Source organism: Polypterus senegalus, chromosome 12 (assembly GCF_016835505.1).
Source record: "Polypterus senegalus isolate Bchr_013 chromosome 12, ASM1683550v1, whole genome shotgun sequence".
Classification (NCBI taxonomy): Eukaryota; Metazoa; Chordata; class Cladistia; order Polypteriformes; family Polypteridae; genus Polypterus; species Polypterus senegalus.
The window spans coordinates 80,115,414-80,135,683 of NC_053165.1; the positions used below are offsets into that span (position 1 = coordinate 80,115,414).

A 20,270-nucleotide genomic window follows, 5' to 3' on the forward strand; every position below is an offset into this window, starting at 1 on the left:
CGAGAGCAGTGCAGAAAAAGTTCACAAAAAAGATGTATACAACAATGTTAGCAAAAAAGGACTGACACTAGAATGTGCACCTAGAATAAAACAAAAGGCACAATATAATACATTGATTGGTAGATGGGAAAGGCACTATATAATAGAAGGATTAATAGATAAATGTGAAAAGCACTTTATAATAGATAGAGTGAAGGGCACTGATAGTTAGATAGATAGATAGATACAGTAGATAGATAAATAGATAGAGTGAATGGCACTATATGATAGATAGATAGATAGATAGATAGATAGATAGATAGATAGATAGATAGATAGATAGATAGATAGATAGATAGAGCAAAGAGCACTATATGATAGATAGATAGATAGAGTGAATGGCACTATATGATAGATAGATAGATAGATAGATAGATAGATAGATAGATAGATAGATAGATAGATAGATAGATAGATAGAGCGAAGGGCGCTATCTGACAGATAGATTGATGGAGCGAATGGCACTATATGATAGAGAGATAGACAGACAGATGGAGCGAATGGCACTATATAATAGATAGATAGACAGAGTGAAGGGCACTATACAGTATAATAGACAGATGTGGATTTTGCCCACTCTTCCTGTGTATTTTTCTTGTTTCTTCCCAAACACATACATGTTAGGTTAACTGGAATGCCCTGAATTAGTTTGCTGTGGGTGAGTATGCCCGAGTGCCCCAAGTGAGGTTAGTTTGTTACTTGTACCCAAAGCTGCCAAGCTAGGATGCAGGCCTCCACAACTTTCAACCTTAATTCATACAAAGGCTGGTTTGATTTTTGAAGCAGACCATGCAATTCATGATGAGAAATTCCCCACTGCTGTCTTATTTTGATGCTTGCACCACTAAGCAGCTGCTGAACATTAGAAGTTTGACTAATAGAGCAGTTAAGTCAAGACAGGAGATTATTACAATAAATGTGTTTCCACTGGGGGGGTTTCTCTGAGTATTCCAGTTTCCCTGCATGGTCCATGGGCTCCATCCCGGTTTTGTTCTTGTCTTGCATGCACTGGGACAGTTTCACTGTGGCACCTTGGTGTAATACATAGGTCAATTGGATGAATCAGGTCAGTAGGCAACTCCATATTGGTCCCATGTGGGTGCGAGTGTGTCCCAAGATTAAATGACATCCCATTCTGGATTGGTTTCTACTTTACACCCAGTGATATGCAAGGAGAGGCACTGGATCCTTGGCCCCTAAACTGTACAAATGGGTTGGAAATTGGACTGATAAATCAGGGCATCAGGTTTAGCAGGGCTGCCCAAAAATGTATGCAGGTCACTACTTGAGGTTTACTTTTTAATTTTCATCTCCTGACTGTTTGTGGTAGCCATGCTATGGCTAGCAGTTCAAGACCAGATGAGCCTGATGGTCTTCTCCCTTTCCCCTCTAAGTTGATTACGTCCTGTAGTGTTAAAGGGTGACTGATGATATGGTACCATAGCCCAATGACCTCTTACATAAGGCCATTAGCACTGACCAAATCTCATACTCAGATGAGATAGAGTACAGGGCGGTGGGGATGTCCTTGTTGCAGGGCTCAATCCTATAGAGATAAAAATCTTTCACTTTTAGATGCATAACACCACTTTTACTATACTGTGGCAGGCATTGTGGCACAGTGATTTGGCTTAGCACACTTTCCTCTAACGTCCCCAAAAATGTTTGTGTTAGGGTAACTTGGCCCTATGTGAATGCCTTACCCAAATGTTGCCAGAATTGGCTCCAGCCTCCCAGGCGCCCTCAAAGCAGATTAGGAAGCAATGAGAATTTATGAAAAACCTGCATAAAAGATAACAAGCGTCTCCGCCCCGCCTGAGTTGTGCGCCCGGCCTCCGAGCTTAGGAGAGTTTAATTACCCTCTAATGAAGTATTCTTGACAAGTAAATTGATTCTCATCAGAAGATGCCTTATTCAATTATCAGATTTGGCTCCTTAGGTTGGCAATGAGACAACAGGGGTAAAAAAGCACACAGCCATGCCGCACACATGCACGCACACACGCTCACACACACACGCTCACACACACATGCTGCATAGCTCTGGGTGCCTAGCAACTGAATCCCCTGGTTGCTTGGCAACCTGGTTGCTGTGGAATGTGTGAAATGATTGTCAGCTCTGACAGCAGTGGGCTCCACGGGTTAAGATGTAACACTTGACCCCTCCTGGCAACGAAAAAATTAATTTTCCCTTGCATTTTTTTTTTTCCCGCTACTGTCCGCAGTTTCCCCCCTTGATATTTCTCGGCTTCAAAATCTCATTTTATTCCTGTGTCGTTTTAGTCATGCATAAGGCTGTCGTTTCCAAAAAGATAAAAAGGCAGCCCTTATGGATGAAAATGTATAAACACCTTGTCATGACGGCTGGCCTCACCCTTCTTCTTCTGGAGTGTTTTAGTCTCCTTTTTAATGTCACCATCAGGGCGCACAATAAGGGAGTAAAAGAAAACCGCAATGGGAGAACAAGAGGTCATGTTAAAGCAGTGTAGATGTCATTGTGGTGGTTGCCATCACCAGTGTCTAGAGTTGGGCCTGAAAGGATACAATCGCCATGGGGTGAAAGACATTAAGGCAATGGTGGCCTGAGGGCCCTTAAGGTCCACCCTGCAGTTCTGCTGCCTGCATTGTCAAGCGTCTCAAAATTACTGTTAGAATAAGAATTTATCCTACCTCAAAGGAGGACGTGAGAAGCAGTTATGAAGCATCATACACCAGTCCCAGCTAGGAATACGAGCTCACGTTTGAGAATGACGTCACGATTTTATGGCACCCCACACCACAAAGTGGTACACACAATGACGTTTTGTAGTTTCCTTGGAAATTATAATAACGTAGCTTTCTGATACTAACACTAAATCTTCACTGCAAATATACTAATAACAATACTAAGACAAGGGGAAGGATCAACATAATAAGGTAAGATATTAAGCTAAGTTGCACTTAGCACTTTGCAACAACATCTAAAATAATACTGAGTGCGGGAAGAGGAAAGACTGAGATTCACACACCCCAATAAAAATGAATAAAGCCCGATAACAAGCACATTTATTGGACGACGAATAAACCACAACTTGACTTTCAGAAGAATCAGCTTCCCAGTGCCATAACCACGGTACACATCATGTAAAGCACGTTATGCACCGGTAAGTCGCATGCATTCCCTCTTCCAGTGTTCCTGATTGTATTCCACTGCCGAATGCGGTGCTTCTCTCCGTCACCCCTACACCTTATATTCTGCTAGGCTCTATTTATCCAGCCCCTCGAGAGTCTCTGCATGTCTTCTTGAACTTTGCAGTGCTTGTTAAGTGGAATGCGAATGTTCCAAAGCTCTGCATAGCTATTTGACATTTCACAGTCAATCACCCATCCAGCCCCGCCTATCTTCAGCTTGATGTACTGACTTCTATGGGACAGTTTGTGTCCAGGACCACCTATGTGTTCATCCCGAGGTATCGCGTGTGATTCTTGTATGCATGCTCATCCACATTTGGAACAATGTTCTTACTGAGTGTGCCAATTTGCACAGACGTAGCCTGCTTTAACTTTGCCTCAACATCAATCGAAATTATGAGGCTAATTCCATTCCTCCGTCTCTCCCGAGCAAAAGCCGCCCCCCACCCTCACCCCCCAAAGGGGCCGTAACAGTATTTACTTGAGTAAGATAAGTATTGTGTTAGGTTACCCGTTACTTTATGAGGTAATCTGAATATGTAACGCACGTTACTTTTAATGCGTTACCCTACTTACCCGAGATTGTGCTGCTGCACTTAACACTATACGTTGAGCTCATCAACAAAAATTTACCAAATTCTGAAACACTGCGACAGATTATGTCAATTACGAGAAGGAATAATGCGATCGCCCGAGCATTTGCCTCTGGAAATTTTTCTTTGTGAACACTTCCACCATATTCCACACGCGCCGAAGCAAGGACCAGCACAGGCTAACAAAGTGCAACGCACTTGCGCAGACTACGAAATGCTTAACTGTGATCCGGTTTAGAATGAGCACCCGGGGTTTGTTTCCTGAATTGGCTGGGATTGGCTCCAGCAGAACCCCGTGAGCCTGTGGTTAGGATATAGCAGGTTGGATTATGGATGGATGGATGGGCACATAACCGGGTAACTCGTGCCACGAGTCTCGTGGTGAAACAGACGTGTGTTATCCTAGTTTCTGTAATCGGAATAAGGGCTTCTGTGATTAAGCAGGTTGTTAAAGCAAGTCCCCGTATATATGGGCACAGTGTTTGTGTAAATGTCTTTTTTTAGGAATAGATCCTGTGACGGGACGCCAATATGGGCGTTTTGACCACACGCCTCTCTCCCTTACCAGAGTGAAGCAGACGCTTTATTAAACGCATGCGCCATCAAGTGCACTGGGGTCATGCACCTCACAACAACAGAAGAGCCTTCAGTTTCCATATTCTTTTTAGACTGTCGAAGGCTCATTTTTTAAACCCCTCTGTTCTATGGCTGGTGATCATTCTGTCAGTGTCTGCTACGCTTCGTGAAATCTCCCGCTGCTTCAGTCCTAAACGATAATAATTAAAGCGCACCGCGCTAACGGCTGGGACTCGGCGGAGCGCGACTGTGCGGCACAAGTGCGTGCGTGGGGGGCTGCGCCTGTGTTTTATCAGCAGTATTGCAGGTATTTATCGGTATTTGGCCACAATGATGCTTATTTTATAACACATACGTGGAGACGTGATAGTTCGTGATCATCGTCTTAAAATCGAATCAAGTCTTATCTGGCTAGCTGTCTAAGGGTTTAATGGATTCAAATGCCAAGTCTCAACAGCTTGCACTTTGTTTCCATTTAAACCACATCGACAAATTAATCAGTGCAAAGTAGGTTAGCTCAACATGTCACAGTTTTAAGATGCTTTCTTGATTTCATTTGGGTTTTCAGTCATGACATAAAATACATTAAATTACCTGTGCATTTTAATCGTGCAAAACTGTAACACAATTAAATATTAAAAATGTTTTTATAAATGTGTTTAAACAGGTAAATGCTGGTGTGTTTGTGCAGTGTTCTTGCAGCCAGTATCAATTAATTGTTTCAGTATGCAAGAACATTTTATGATTTACTAGCTGTGCTACAGGTCTAATACGAGTTAAAATATAAGTAATCAATGTAGGCCTTAGCGTTAGCACTTTCAGTGCACCATCTATTGGGAACATCTGTTAAACTGGATACAATGCATTACATTTTCTATTCCAACATGTGGTGTATCCCAAATGGTTATAGTAATAAAATTAATTACTACAAATGTTTGTGATGCGTCACCTGTTGCAATGAGACATGCATAACAATGTCTCTGTTATATGCCATCTTTTCATCAGAATTTAAGCACAACCAACCGTCTGCCTTGAAATAAGAGGATGAGGCAGACATGACAGCGTTCATGGTTATAATCCAGCAAGGCATCACTGCAATTCTGGAATCCAGTTGGAACCAAAAAGAACAAATTCTCGACTCATGGTAGCAGAGATATTAATAAAGATGCAGTGTGGGTGACGGAATGGACAGCTAGCGATGACAACAGGTGAACCATTTAAAAAACACATAAATCTTTGCTTTTTCCTTAACCCATTCTACAAATCTAACTGGGTAAGTCCAACTACCTCGGCTAGAAATATATAAAAATGGAATAGCAACAAAGCGACACAATAGTAACAAAAAATAAATAAATAAAATGCATGCCGTACATAAAAGGATAATATTTATTAGCAGGTTATCCACAAGCAACAGTGATACTGAATGGCTGCCTATAAGAAGCAGCTCCTAAAATACGATTTTTAAACGTACCAGTCTGTCTTGATGGAAGCAGCCGTCTCCAACGTTGTGTTTTTTGGTTTTCTGACCCTCCGCTAGCAGTTACGAGCAGACATGTTTATGGATAACCTCAGTCTCATTTGTAGTCCAAGCTCATTTTTCTCAGTTTGTTTGCACAGGTCATCAGTCCATCTGTCCATTCTCCGTCCTTCTTAGTGCATTTAGTTCCAATGAGGGTCTGAGCCTGACCAACAAAGACAAATCCTTCATTTAACAGAGTGAAACATTTTATGAGTACAGAGATGCAGTACAATTGTTCACCTTTTTATTTTTTAAATGGAGCACAGGTAGGTTAAGGGACCTGCTTAAGAGTCCCACCATGATGCAGACATGATGACTGAACCAGTGGCCTTGAGATTTAAAGTACAGAGCCTTGTCCACTAGAATGTGCAGAATTCTGCCTGTCCCAGAAATGAATTCTAACTTTAATTGTAAAATGTGCATTGTATGGGTTGTGTTTTGGATGTCTGTGTATGTTTTGGCTTGGCTTCATGTTTTATCTTTCACATTCTAAGCTTCTTTCCTGCTCCCTGTGCATTTCCATGGCACTGGAAATCCTGTTCAAATCCAATTACTGTGCTGTGAGATCCGGAAATCTGGTCATGTAACGGTGCAATTAAAAGCCAGGAGTCAGTTTATTCCTGGTAATCTGATTCCTCGCCGCTGGATTTGAATGGCCGGCTGGCTCATTACTAATTGGATTTGGGGGCCTTGTTGGTATTTGAATGCTTAGCAGTAAAAACCTTCTCATTGTGGGGTTTGGTACTAATGCTCACTTATGGGGCTACTTAGAATTCAAAGAAGGAAAAATATTTAGGGATTATTGATACTGGGATTACAGAAGACATGTTAAATTGTTTAAATTGTTTACTGTTAAATTCTGCTCCATACTTCTAAAATTTTTATTTTTATGCTGTATCAAGGATTTGTTCTGTTCTTTGTATTGTTTTGTATTGACCCCCTTCTTTTGACACCCACTACACGCCCAACCTACCTGGAAAGGGGTCTCTCTTTGAACTGCCTTTCCCAAGGTTTCTTCCATTTTCCCTACAGGGTTTTTTGGGAGTTTTTCTTGTCTTCTCAAAGAGTCAAGGCTGGGGGGCTGTCAAGAGGCAGGGCCTGTTAAAGCCCATTGCGGCACTTCCTGTGTGATTTTGGGCTATACAAAAATAAACTGTACTGTATTGTAAATAGCAGAGTATTCCACAAACTGATTCAAAAAATTCTTAAACCATGTCATGAGCTGTGGGTAGTGACCAAAAGAATGCGATCACAACAACAAGCAGAAGAAATGAGTTTTCCTCGCTGGGCTGACACTCTAAGATTTGGTGAGAAGCTCAGTGATTCGGGAGACCCTCAGGGTAGAGTTGCTGCTCCTCCATTTTGAGAAGTGAATTGGGCATGTCTTAAGAATAGCTCCCCCTAGAGTTGCTCAAGGCATGTCCTACTGGGTGGAGACCCCGCGGCAGGGCCAGGAAATGCTGGAGGGATTATGTCTCTCACCTATCTTTGGAATGCCTTGGGATTCCCCAGGAAGAGCTGCAATGTGTAGCTGGGGACAGGGATGTCTGGGCTGCCCGGCTTGGCCCACTGCCACCATGACCCTTATAAGGAAAGGCATTTAAGAATTTGAGGTGAGGTGAGGTGAGGTAGCCCATCTCTGCTTGGGTTTCGCTCCTGTTATGCTAACTCACATTTTTAGATTAATGTAAATGAGTTTTCAAGAATGAATAATACATATCTGGGAGTTTCTGTTTTTCAAAATATATTTAAAGCATTTTTAGATAACTCAAATATATTTTTAGATTTCTTAAAATGACACTGTGGTCACTTTAAGATATCTGAAATGTATTTCAAAATATTTTGAAATAACCTCCCATGCATTTTGAGATATATGAAATACAATTCCAGGTTTGTCAAAATGATCTCTAAAATCTCTTTTGTTTTCATTAGAACATTCTTTCTATGCATGGAACTTGTTTTAGGATAATTTCAAATATGTTTACATGTTCATTAGCACAGGAAAGTAAAAATGTCAATGTGCTCTGCACACGGGCCAGTGATGATTCTTTTGAGACAAATGTGAGGGATCTAAAACACACTGGAATTAGATTTACCAACACCCTGCTGAAAATACTGTGGCTATCGATGGTCTCAGGCTAAGTCCACACTCCTACGCTTCCATATCAAAACACAACATCAGTCTCTGTATTCACCTTTCATCCACACTACCCTAACAATTTTATCCCCAATTTTTTATTTTTAATAAAAATGGCCCTGGCTTTCAACTTTCCAAAAAAATCAATTAGGGAAAAAATTTAAAAAGTCTCAATACACATTCCAAAGATCAAAACCCAAGAACAAGAAGCAAAAAAAAAAAAACCCCAATAAACTAGAAACTTCAATGCTCCAATACAAATATCTGCATTCGATGAATATCAATGAAACACTGAAGAACCAGCTCTGAGCTTTGGAACACAAATGCTGTGGGTGGTCCTTCAGCAGTGACATCATAGTGGCTCCACCTCTTGGGGGGTTTAACCCACAAAGAACACTGGAAAACGGCACAAAACAAAAAAGAAACTAAATAGTAAATAAACCAAGCAATACTAGTAAACATACAACAAACACAGGGATAATAATACTTTATAATAAAGCACGAAAAATGGACAATAATCAGGAGCCAGGAATAAACTCTGCCTGTAACATCCCAGCTTCCATTGATCCCATAGTGGGTTGTTTCTGTTAAAACCACAGGCATGGGCGCATAAAGGCAAGCACTGCAAAGTCTGCTATTTTTAACGTCTTACAGCAGACCAGGCTGGCCCCTTAGAGACTCCAAGATTCTTTAATTTAAATCAAATGCGATTCATAAATTATATACATACTTAAAAGAAGTGTTATGTAGCCCTACAAAGATAGGCTGCACTTGCAGATTTTGTTCACTGGAAAGTCTAAAATCATTTTCAAAAGTCAGACTTTGATTTCTATTTTCCCTCAATAAAAATCAAAGACCACAAACAGCTGCTGCCATATCTTGGTCCCTGTGTGCAATGAACTGGAGTCTTTTCAAGCTCTTTTACCCTTTAATAAACCAACAGTCCAAAGACATGCAGGTTAGGTGCATTGGTGACTCTAAATTGTCCCTAGTCTGTGGTTGGTGTTTGGGTGTGTGTGTGCGTGCCCTGCGGTGGGCTAGCGCCCTGCCTGGGGTTTGTTTCCTGCCTTTCGCCCTGTGCTGGCTGGGATTGGCCATGTGACCCTGTAGTTAGGATATAGCGGGTTGGATAATGGATGGATGGATGGATACTGCAAATGCTTTGGAGATGTTCTATGTGTCTCCTTATTGGTCCTTTGTCGCCATTTGTCTCAATTTAAGCCATGTTACTCATTTTCCTCTCATCATTACATCTTTCTACTGCCGAACCTTTGGTTCTTTGCAGACCACCATTAATCACAAGCCCATTATTGCAACGCTGGTTCTGGCCTCCCACTGGAGAGTGCCTTCCTGCTTTCTTTTCAAGCACAGGAGATTATCAGTAAGTTAGTAGTGAACCATGACTTTGGGTCATGCGACTACTGCAGCAGGAAAACACTTTCTGCAGAAGAGTGACATCTTCTGGAAAAGTCTCGCAAATGCAGCAGGCCCCACCTATCTATCTATCTATCTATCTATCTATCTATCTATCTATCTATCTATCTATCTATCTATCTATCTATCTATCACAAAGTGGGAAACAGAAATAGATGGGGTACCAGTCCATCACAGGGCCTACTCATGCTCATGCTCACAATGGACCAATTTAGAATTGCCAACAACCTGACAAGTGGGATGATGCCACTTTAGAGTTGGTTGCCAATAAACCTAAATGCACAGGTCTGAGCAAAACTTGTACACTTCAGATCGACACCAACATCACAGGACAGTCAATCCTTGAGGCAGTAGCACCACTAACAATGACAATGACGCCAACTTTACTATATTCTATTACTTCATTTATTAAATATAGCAACAAGGATAGGGGTAACGCTTTTGCCAGTTTCTGAGTATAACCTCATGCTTCTCACGATGTCTGCTCCAGTCAGCACACAGTAGGCTGAGACTGGCTATACTTTGGGATTGTCATCCATAGAGGCTGTAACCCCCTGGCATTGCCAATTTGAACTAAAGCATCTCTCTACAAGAAATGTAGAAACGTTTGCATGCCAGGCAAGAAAGGGTTAAATGCAAGTAGCCCAGTGGGGTCAAAGGTGGTTGCTGCTGGTTACGGCACAGGACTAACAAGCTCTGGTGCCATATGGGAGCTGTCGTGGAGCTATTTAATAAGTGACCTTTGCGTTTCGCAAATCAGCCCAAATTAGCTGCAAATCAAACCTCACTGATACCTCTAAGAGTAAATGAAAGGCGCATTTTTTTACCCGCGCACAACGTGATCGGAATGAAATTACGGGAATTAAGCTCTTTTTTTTCCCCCTTCATATTCCTCTTTTGCAGCGGCTGTCTGGTTTTAACTCTTTCGACTTCTGTCGAAAAAGCAATATAAGCCCAATGCAGTAAATTAAAAATGAAATGACACCAATGAATGGCACAGTATATTAAAAGTTAAATTAATAACGCAGGCGTGTGTAAAGCATTTTGTGCAGGTCTGCATTTCTCTCTACTCCACCAGGGACTTATGCACATCTAAAAACTAAATGCTTAGGGTATTTATTATTATTATTATTAATCAACACTGCATTAAAAGAGAGTAGCAGTATCTGATTTGAAATGGCTCCTGGGAGTTTGCATATAAACAGTACTGATGATGCCATTGAAGTAAGCGAGATCCCAGGGCTTCACAACACACAGGAGCCTTTGAACCAGGAGCACTTGGGATAAAAGTCCTCCAGATACTGAAAATGGTTAATGGTCTTTACCAACAGGATCAGATGAAATGTTTGGACCTGTGACAGAGACTGGGCCTTCAGCTGTATGGAGAACTCCTTTTAGCATTAGTGGGCAGCATCCCAATATGAGGCCAGATTCCTTTGAATAATTTCCATGATATTTACGGTCACAGAGCACTCCAGGTAATGCCTACATATATAAATCCACTGTTATTCTCTCTTTCTTCATCTATCCCTGTTCAGGCAAATGGAATCATCCTGCTCCACTCCCAATTCCTCCCTTTAGCTGAGCTGGGAATCTCCACTTGAAGATGTCCCCATGACTACATGGACCACAGCAGTACTAAGTCCTTTAAGTCCAATATTTTAGCCAGTAGAGGTGGGGAGTAGGGGGCACACTGCCTCCCACTTTAAAAATCATAATCAAATTCAGTTGTTTCCATATTTCTACAGGGTGAGTGAACCTTTTCTTTTTGCTCTCTCTGTTCAGTTGAATTTTCTGAACTTCCTCTCCTTCCCTCTTGACTGTGCCATTTCTTCTCTCGACCCTGGCACCAGGGCAGGCATATACCACTTAATTCCCTGTCTGGCTCTTATCTCATCATTACCTCACAGCTCACGCCGTTCACCTCACCTACCAACCTTATCTTTTCTGTTCACCAAAAAATTGGGTCATCACAGAAGGACAAAGTGAAACTTTAAGTACTTGAGCTTCCCCTGGTGTCAACTAATACATCGTTTGAGGAAAGCAGAGAGTTTAGAGCAGGTTCATTTGCTGATGCTTCTCAAATTTTCACTGAGCGTAAAGAAGCTTGGCATTGCTGTTAAGACAAGGGATAGGGGAACTTGTCGGCACTTGTTCTTGAGCCACAGCTTTTAACTATGTCACCAGGGGACTCCACAAGCTTGTTCAGAGCATTCAAAAATGAAGGCACAAGGAGGCCTGCTTGTGACCTGTTTCTGCCGCAGCCTCCACATGGACAGATGAGAGCTGGAGAATGGTAATAGGATGATTCACATTGACATTCAGTGTACTTTTATTGAAAATCACTTCAAATGTTGGATGTAATGTGTGTTGTGCCAAGTGCACTAGACTGGGTGATGGAGATCTGCCTCTTCAGGCTATCTGACAAATAACAGCTCCTCATTTATCACCAAAGGATTAAATCTAACATGAACATGCACCAACATAGAGAAAGACCACATACAAAATAACAGGCGGGGGTAGTCAGTGAAGGAAACTCATCAATCCATCCTCTTCCGCTTATCCGAGATCAGGTTGCGGGGGCAGCAGCTTGAGCAGAGATGCCCAGACTTCTCTCTCTCCCCAGCCATTTCTTCTAGCTCTTCCAGGGGAATCCCGAGGCGTTCCCAGGCCAGCCGGGAGACATAGTCCCTCCAACGTGTCCTGGGTCTTCCCCGGGGCCTCCTCCTGGTTGGACGTGCCCAGAACACCTCACCAGGGAGGCATCCAGGAGGCACCCTGATCAGATGCCCGAGCCACCTCATCTGACTCCTCTCGATGTGGAGGAGTAGCGGCTCTACTCTGAGCCCCTACCGGATGACTGAGCTTCTCACCCTATCTTTAAGGGAAAGCCCAGACACCCTGCGGAGGAATCTCATTTCAGCCGCTTGTATTCGCGATCTCGTTCTTTCGTTCACTACCCGTAGCTCATGACCATAGGTGGGGGTAGGAACGTAGATCGACTGGTAAATTGAGAGCTTTGCCTTACGGCTCACCTCCTTTTTCACCATGACAGACTGATGCAGAGCCCGCATCACTGCAAATGCCGCACCGATCTGCCTGTCAATCTCACGCTCCATTCTTCCCTCACTCGTGAACAAGACCCCGTGATACTTAAACTACTTCACTTGGGGCAGGATCTTGCTCCCAACCCTGAGAGGGCATGTCATGCTTTTCCAGCAGAGGACCATGGTCTCAGATTTGGAGATGCTGATTCTCATCCCAGCCGCTTAACACTCAGCTGCAAACCGATCCAGAGCAAAATAACCTCCTATGAAGAACAAAAAAATTGGACGGCGTTTTCCCTACTTGGACGCAGGTCATCGGGGCCCCCCTCTGGAGCCAGGCCTGGAGGTGGGGCTTGATGGCGAGGGCCTGGTGGCCCATGGGGCTCGGCCGGGCACCGCCCAAAGAGGCACCGTGGGTCCCCCTTCCCATGGGCTCAGCACCTATGGGAGGGGCCAAGGAGGTCGGGTGCAGTGTGAGTCTGGGTGGTGGCTGAAGGCGGGGACCTTGGCGGTCCAATCCTGGGCTACAGAAGCTGGCTCTTGGGACGTGAAGAAAACTCATTCATGAGAAGATTCAGCAGAGATTCCAACTGAACAATGCGTAAGATGTCTCCTGGCTGGCAGGAGACTACCAAGGTAAAGGTGACACAAGGACAAAGGCAGAGTACATGATCCACACGGACAAAAAATGGAGAAGTCAAGAGGAGTGATAGGCCCACAGCCCCCAGAGACTATGGAAACCTACCAGTTAAGTCAAGGGTTTGACCTGGGCGAGAACCTTATGTGACGTGTTCCCTGGCAGGGTATAGCTGAACCGAAAGACAGAAAAGAGGAGTGGAAACACACTGGCAGAGGACAGGAAGGCCTCAGAGAGCGGAATTAGGTCTTCCAATAATCATCTTACCACTATTCTGGTATTCTGTACTCTGATAGCATTTAAAACAGTTAGGAGTGTATGCTACACTTACAACAGACATACCAAATCAATGGGGAGATAGACTGAAAATGTGAAGGGCAACATGTGATAGATAGATAGATAGATAGATATCACTTATTTATTCACATGAGAAATGGGACTTCATTACAGACACACAATACCTTCATACATAAATACATATTAATGATAAATAACACCACCACCACCTAATCAAGCAACAACCAGGCCCCCAAATACACACCAAAATAACTAAAAACAAAGAAAGAATGGAAAAAATAAACGTCTGACTTGTCTAACAGTAAAAAGAGCACTCCCTGAATAGGGACTGGGTGTAGATTCTCTGTGGTGCGGCAAACGTCAATAACCAGTTCCTTGTTAAGTTGTAGACAGTTATTGAAATTCTCCACCTGACTTCCTTCTTCTGTCTCACCTCCCCTGTCAAAACACAAATTTCTGCAAGTGACATGACATGGTGTTAGATTTATTGTCTGAGGTGTACAGAGTGAAGCGAAAAGCTGGCAGGACTGCTCCTTGCAGTGTTGCTCACGTAGCCCTTGAGCCTCACAAAGTGTGGTCTGGCCGACAGATAGTCCATTATCCAGGACATCGTAGGCCTATTCTCCTCCATGACCCTCAGCTTACCCCTTAACATGGGTTGGTGAATGGTACTGCAGGCACTGGAGAAATCACAAACATCATCCACACAGTGCTGCCAGCTTTGTCCAGTGTTGTGGAGGAGACAGATAATTGCACGTTTGTCCAATTGGGTAACCACAGGGGGTCTAATTGGTCTTTCACAAGAGAAATCATATAACCCAGGGCCAGCCTGGAAGGAGGAAAATCTGTTAAAATGTCTCTAATATATCAGGTTTTGATGATTTTAAAGGCTAATCTTGTTTTTTTACTGGCTCTGACACACAACACTTTGTGACGTAATGTACGACAGCTGTGTGCACACAACATGGGACGCAGAGCTGAACTTGAACTGTTGTGTGATTCAGCGATGATGGTCTGTGCCATTTGTTACTGGGCACTCAGACTCCTACATGGCATGAAGGTACTCTGAGGCAGACTAGGAATATATATTTTTTTTTAATTGGCGTTTTTTGTGACATGTTCATCTGGCTGTGCTTAATTAGCTGGTAACTTGCTTTTAGTGGGTTTGCCATGTTGTGTAGTCGTTCAGTGCTGTCTGGATGGCTGGACACCATAAAAATGAATAAAACAAATAATGTTAAGAGTAAAAAGCCGTCCAGCCTCTAGTGTATGGAAACAAACTGAAGTGAGGAAAACAAACTCTCACTGCAGCTCATTGCTGTTGGGCTTCGAGAGGCAGACCTCCAAATAATGCTGCCCTTCCATTTGCCATATTTTATTACTCCCACTTTTTTGGCTTCATCTTTTCTGTTTTGCCCCGTTCACCTTATTTTTTTGTGTTTATAAGAATTACTTATGAATGCTTCGAAGTCACTTTAGAGATTTTTGTCTGACGCCTCCTGACTCACCCTGTACGAGAAACTTTCCACATATTATATGCCACTCAACTCATTTTGATGTCTAATTATGCATGACATTAAGCTTTTTGAGGCCCCAACCCCAACGTAGTCTCAAACAAACAAAAAGAAAACACAAAGTTTTAGGCCATTCTTGGAACACATTTTGTGCAGGAAATTACACCCTTTATGAGTAAACTCTAGGTGCCTTTAGCAAAAATGATCCGAAGGACTTGACGTTGTGCAGGCCACATCGACCAACCCAAGGGGTTTACTTCTAATGGGATACGAGGAGTCAAAGTTACCCCTTTCACAAAATTTTGTAAGATGTAAGACACACATGTGGAGTGATGTCTCATGCTATTTTAAAGGTTGCTGATCATGAATAGAATCATTTTTTTGCTATTTGATTCTTTACCTGTGGTCCTAGAGGTTAAAAATGACAAATTTCAAACAATAAGCATGTGGGGTACTTTAGACTATTTCAAGGTCAATAATTATAAATATGATGTTATTTTTAATTGTACTTTACTAGGTGCCTAGCTTTCTATGGACCGCTTTCAGAGGGTGACAAATGACAAATTTCTATTATAATCGAGAATATTTAGACTTTAAACATTTAAATGGAAGCACACATTTTAATATATTTTAGATACTTGACACAACTATCCTTTGTATTATGCACGTCTACCTCCTGAAGTAAATCATTGCACTTCTTATACACCTTCAATTAGGGAGGCTTACATCAATTCAGGCTTTTCCTTTCTTACTTTCCTACCTACAACCACTTTAAACGTTTAGAGAAAATTGTAGATGCTGCTTCTCTTAACATTAAGGCTACAGTATGTTGAGAGAATAATGACCAGTCAATGAACTGATTTTGGTGAACTGCAGACATGTGTGGTGATAAATGGATTTTGCAGCTGCAATGAGCTGCCTCACAGATTTATTTCTGGAAAGGATTTAATAGCTACTTATAGTGTGTCAATAATACGTAAATAGTTATTAGTGATAAAATGTGCTTACCTTGTGTTTGACGAGTAGCTCTCCAATGAGGGTTATTGTGAAGTCGTGCACCGGTGTTCAGTTTCTTCACAGGTCTCACGGTGTCCTTGAGGCCTACAGTTTGCAAGTGCATCCTCTGAGTTTGGACCACCAGACTGATGCCAAGGAGATCGCCAATCATTATAAAGAAAGACATGGAGAGTTAGTTTAGCTGCCTTAGTACATGCTTAGATAAGAGTGGACTAGCAACGTTTGGGTGTGTGACTACATACAAACAGAATACATTTAACTGATTACGAAGGACAATGGACGCCTCTACGTCTTCTATGACTGGAAAACATTGACTGGGATTGGCCGCCGTGCTTTCCACTAGTGGTCGTTTCTTGACCATCTTCAGATCTTTTGGTATTTTTGGATCTGCTGAACAAAGAAGCAGTAAGGAGACAGGGTCTTGCTTTTGTATGTAGTGTCACAGTTAGATTCACAGTAATTTGGGTTTTGGGTGGTGGGCTTCTGTATTATATTTTTGAATCTGATTATCACTTTTTGATTCTTTTTATGAGCATCCTTCTTGAACTGCGCTAATTGACTGAGGAAGAAATTTCTTTTTGTCATTTTTCATCAGTGTTTGATACGGAGCCGCTGTACATAGTGTATAGTCACTTACACTTAGTACTGTATTTTTTTTCTTATTTCTACTTTTTCTTCTATTTGTAGTGAATTATGTTGATAATTGCAAGACACTATTTTTGTAAATATACTTGGCATTAATGGAATAAAGCCAGAATTTCTGTTTTTACAAACAACATTTGGTCTGTGTCTCATTCTTTCACCAACTGGTCATTCGGTTACAACTCCAGATGCCTGCCATCTGAGTCACTGCAAGGGTGCTATTGCACGGGGCATCATGTCATGTGAGTGGCCACAAACAATGCCATCTTACACCCTCGACCAAATCTGTGTGATACAGAACAAATCACTTTACTGACTAAAATTAGCCCGATGTCTAAACAGTGCCACCCTTCAAGAGGCAGTATGTTTAATAAAATACGTTAGTAAGACAGGCAGCACTGGTGGTGCTGTAGTTATATGTGTTAGAGATTAACAAAGATTCCATTATGGACAGTGACCCTGTCTGTGATGCATATTGCCTTTCAATCTGGGCCTTGCACATGAGGCAGCCGCCCTGTAGTGGACAAAGCAAGTTCATAAAATCAGTGGATGGATGAAGGCGAAATTGAGCATAATGATTAATAACACTCCCCATAGCCCAATGGAGCTTTATTTCTTTGCAGACTAGTCTGCTTGCCTGGTTTTTCCATGCCCATGTAGGTTTTTTATGAATAAATGTCATTAGAATATTAGACATTAGAACAATCTAGACAAGAACAGGCCATTCAGCCCAACAAAGCTCGCCAGTCCTTTCCATTTATTTTTTCCAAAAAAACATCAAGTTGAATTTTGAAAGTCCCTAAAGTCTTGATATGTTATGTTACTTTAGTTCTTCACATCATTCCAAAAGTTTATCAGTCATACAATTGGATCCATTTCCAATTTGGTTCATTGAGGCTAAGATATATGGATGAATATTTGCAGTAAGTGGAAAGTTGTTTGTTTGATTTATTTGCATTTTCTTTTCTTTTTTTTTTTTACCAAAATAAGGATAAAAGCATTCGGTGTTTACCAGGAAACAATGCCCTTTTTCTTGTCAGATAAAATGTACACACACCATAGTCCTATTATTAACACTTAAATTGTTTCTGTATGTTATTCTTCCATCACAGTTTGGTTTTTATCAGCAATTCATATTCTCTAAACACTTAAAAAGAATTGATTCACACAGTCTTGTTAGCGTGAATAAGCTGGTGCTGAGAAGTGGGACCAGAAAGTAAAATTGGGCTTCAGGGAATGTGTTTTATCTATCTATCTATCTATCTATCTATCTATCTATCTATCTATCTATCTATCTATCTATCTATCTATCTATCTATCTATCTATCTATCTATCTATCTATCTATCTATCTTATATAGTGTGTTTCACCCATCTATCTGTCCAGCAAGTAAGATTAAATTATATTGTTAAATATATACAGTAAACTAATCAGGTTAAAAGCTAAATGAATAACAATAGAAAGTAAACAGAAGTAGAAAATATTTCTAACAAAACTTTCGTTCTTTCTTTCCCTGTGCTCAATATTGGACAAAAGAAAGGATTACCAATCCGGTGACTTTAGAAATTCCAGGACTGTTTATTGCTTCATAGCGATGCTGCTCTCCGTAGTGTTCTGCAGTGACAGTATCGCACCATGTCACAGGCTTCTTAGTTATTTTGGTAACTGGTGATTTTCATAAGAATTAGAGGGGCACTGTGACAGCAAAGATAAGAGGTCCATCTTATGGCTTAAATTAATAGCCAAAGATCTGACTTGATTGATGGGCTGCTAACTATCCTGTAATTTTGGTAATGAATTCAACTGTTCATCATAGGATGACAGTCATGAGATGGCGGCACTTTGGCCAGCCTTTCAAATAAATACGAGTATTTGCAAGGCCATCAAGCTAAAGTTTTTAATTAGGCAGATTCTTATTTCTCTGCATTGTTCCCTGTGGTATTTCATTACTTGTTACAGTATATGTTGTCCAGGCTCCAATAGTGAACAATGATGCCCACTTTTCTTATTAACAAGATTATTTTGTTTACCAGAATGTTCCTGGATTAATTAAACAGCACTTATAAGCTGATTGGATGGTCCAAATGTTTATTCATGCAGGTTTACAATTCAGCTCTACTCACTCCAGTTTATGAGTATTCTATGTACCATTTGTATTCATATTCATATAATACATCTATCTATCTATCTATCTATCTATCTATCTATCTATCTATCTATCTATCTATCTATCTATCTATCTATCTATCCATCAGAAGGTACATCATTTAGGTGATCATTTAAGCCAGTGTCATACATGGAACTGTGAAACATATGATCGACACTTATACTCCATCGGTTCATGTTTACTTACGGTGGATTCATAAAGTGTTTTTAGACCCCTTCACTTTCTGCTCACTTAATTATGCTGTAGATTGAATTTTAAATGGATAAATGTGCAATTTTTGCACATCAACCTCCACTCAATAACTCATAATGACAAGGTGAACACATGTTTTCAAAAAGGTCTGTAAATGTATTAAATCTCTTATATAATCCTACAAGTATTCAGACCCTTAATTCAGTACTTTGTTGAACCCCTTTGGTAATAATTCCAGCATTAAGTCTTCTTGGTTTGGCTCTACAAGGTTTGCACACCTGGGTTTGGGAATTTTCATTCTTCATGGTAGTTCATCTGAAGCTTTGTTGGATTGGCTAGGGGCCATCTTTAGGTCTCTCCACATATGTTCTGTGGGGTTTAAGGCTTTGGCTAGGTCACTCAAGGACACTCAAAGACTTGTCTTGAAGCCACTCAAGTGTTATCTTGGTATTTGGTAGGTGTGATAAGTACTGCTTGGTCATCTCCAGACAGTGCTTAGAGTTCTGCTAAAAGAGTTCATTGTTTTGTCCCTTCTGACCACAGAATCATTTCCCTCATGATCTTAGTGTCCAAGCAAGCTTTCACATGCCTTTAACTTAAGAATTACTTCCATCTACCATAAACACCCGATTGATGAAGTGCCGCTGAGATGGTCTTCCTTCCAACAGGTTTTCCCATCTTGGCAGAAGACTTCTGAAGATCTGGTAAAGTGACTGTTCAGTTCATCATCACCTCCTTGGCTAAGGCCCTTCTTGCCCAGTTACTCAGTTTGGCAGGATTGACAACTTTGGGAAGAGTCCTGGTGGTCCCAAACTTCCTCCATTTTATCCATCATCAAAGCACCGTGTTGCTGGAAACACTCAAAACTTTAGAAGCGAGTTTATCCTCTTTGTCATATTCTTGGACTCACTACCATTTCAGAGATTCCAGTTGTTCATTTTTAATATTTTTGCAAACCTTTCTGAACAAATGCTGTCACTTTGTCATTTTGGGTTATTCAGTGTAGATTGATGGTGCCAAAAGGACAAGTTTATCCATTTAAAATTAAATGTACAACACCATGAAGTGTGCAGATAGTGAAGGGGCCCCAATACTTTCTGAATCCACTGTATATAATGTAGACTTTCCAACGTTTTTTCTCTTAAACTTTATCATTTTTTGATGGATTTTATTTTTTTTTTATCTTGTTACTTTGAATTTCTGCTTCTGTTTACTTTGTAAAGCATCAAGTGAATGGCACCACATGAAAAAGAAGATTGACAGAAAACACCACCACGCTGATAGGTGGC

The 20,270-nt window shown here is 41.3% G+C and overlaps 1 long non-coding RNA gene across 1 annotated transcript in view; it reads right to left on the reverse strand.

Annotated features, from left to right (window-relative positions):
* Positions 1 to 5,863: 5,863 nt before the first annotated feature.
* LOC120541176 overlaps positions 5,864 to 20,270 on the reverse strand; it is a 94,874-nt gene continuing 80,467 nt past the window's right edge. Inside the window, exons 3-4 of the long non-coding RNA XR_005635957.1 lie at positions 15,972 to 16,105; positions 5,864 to 6,060 (exon numbers count right to left, since the gene is read on the reverse strand). This is a non-coding gene — a long non-coding RNA (uncharacterized LOC120541176). The remainder of the gene's footprint in view (positions 6,061 to 15,971; positions 16,106 to 20,270) is intronic.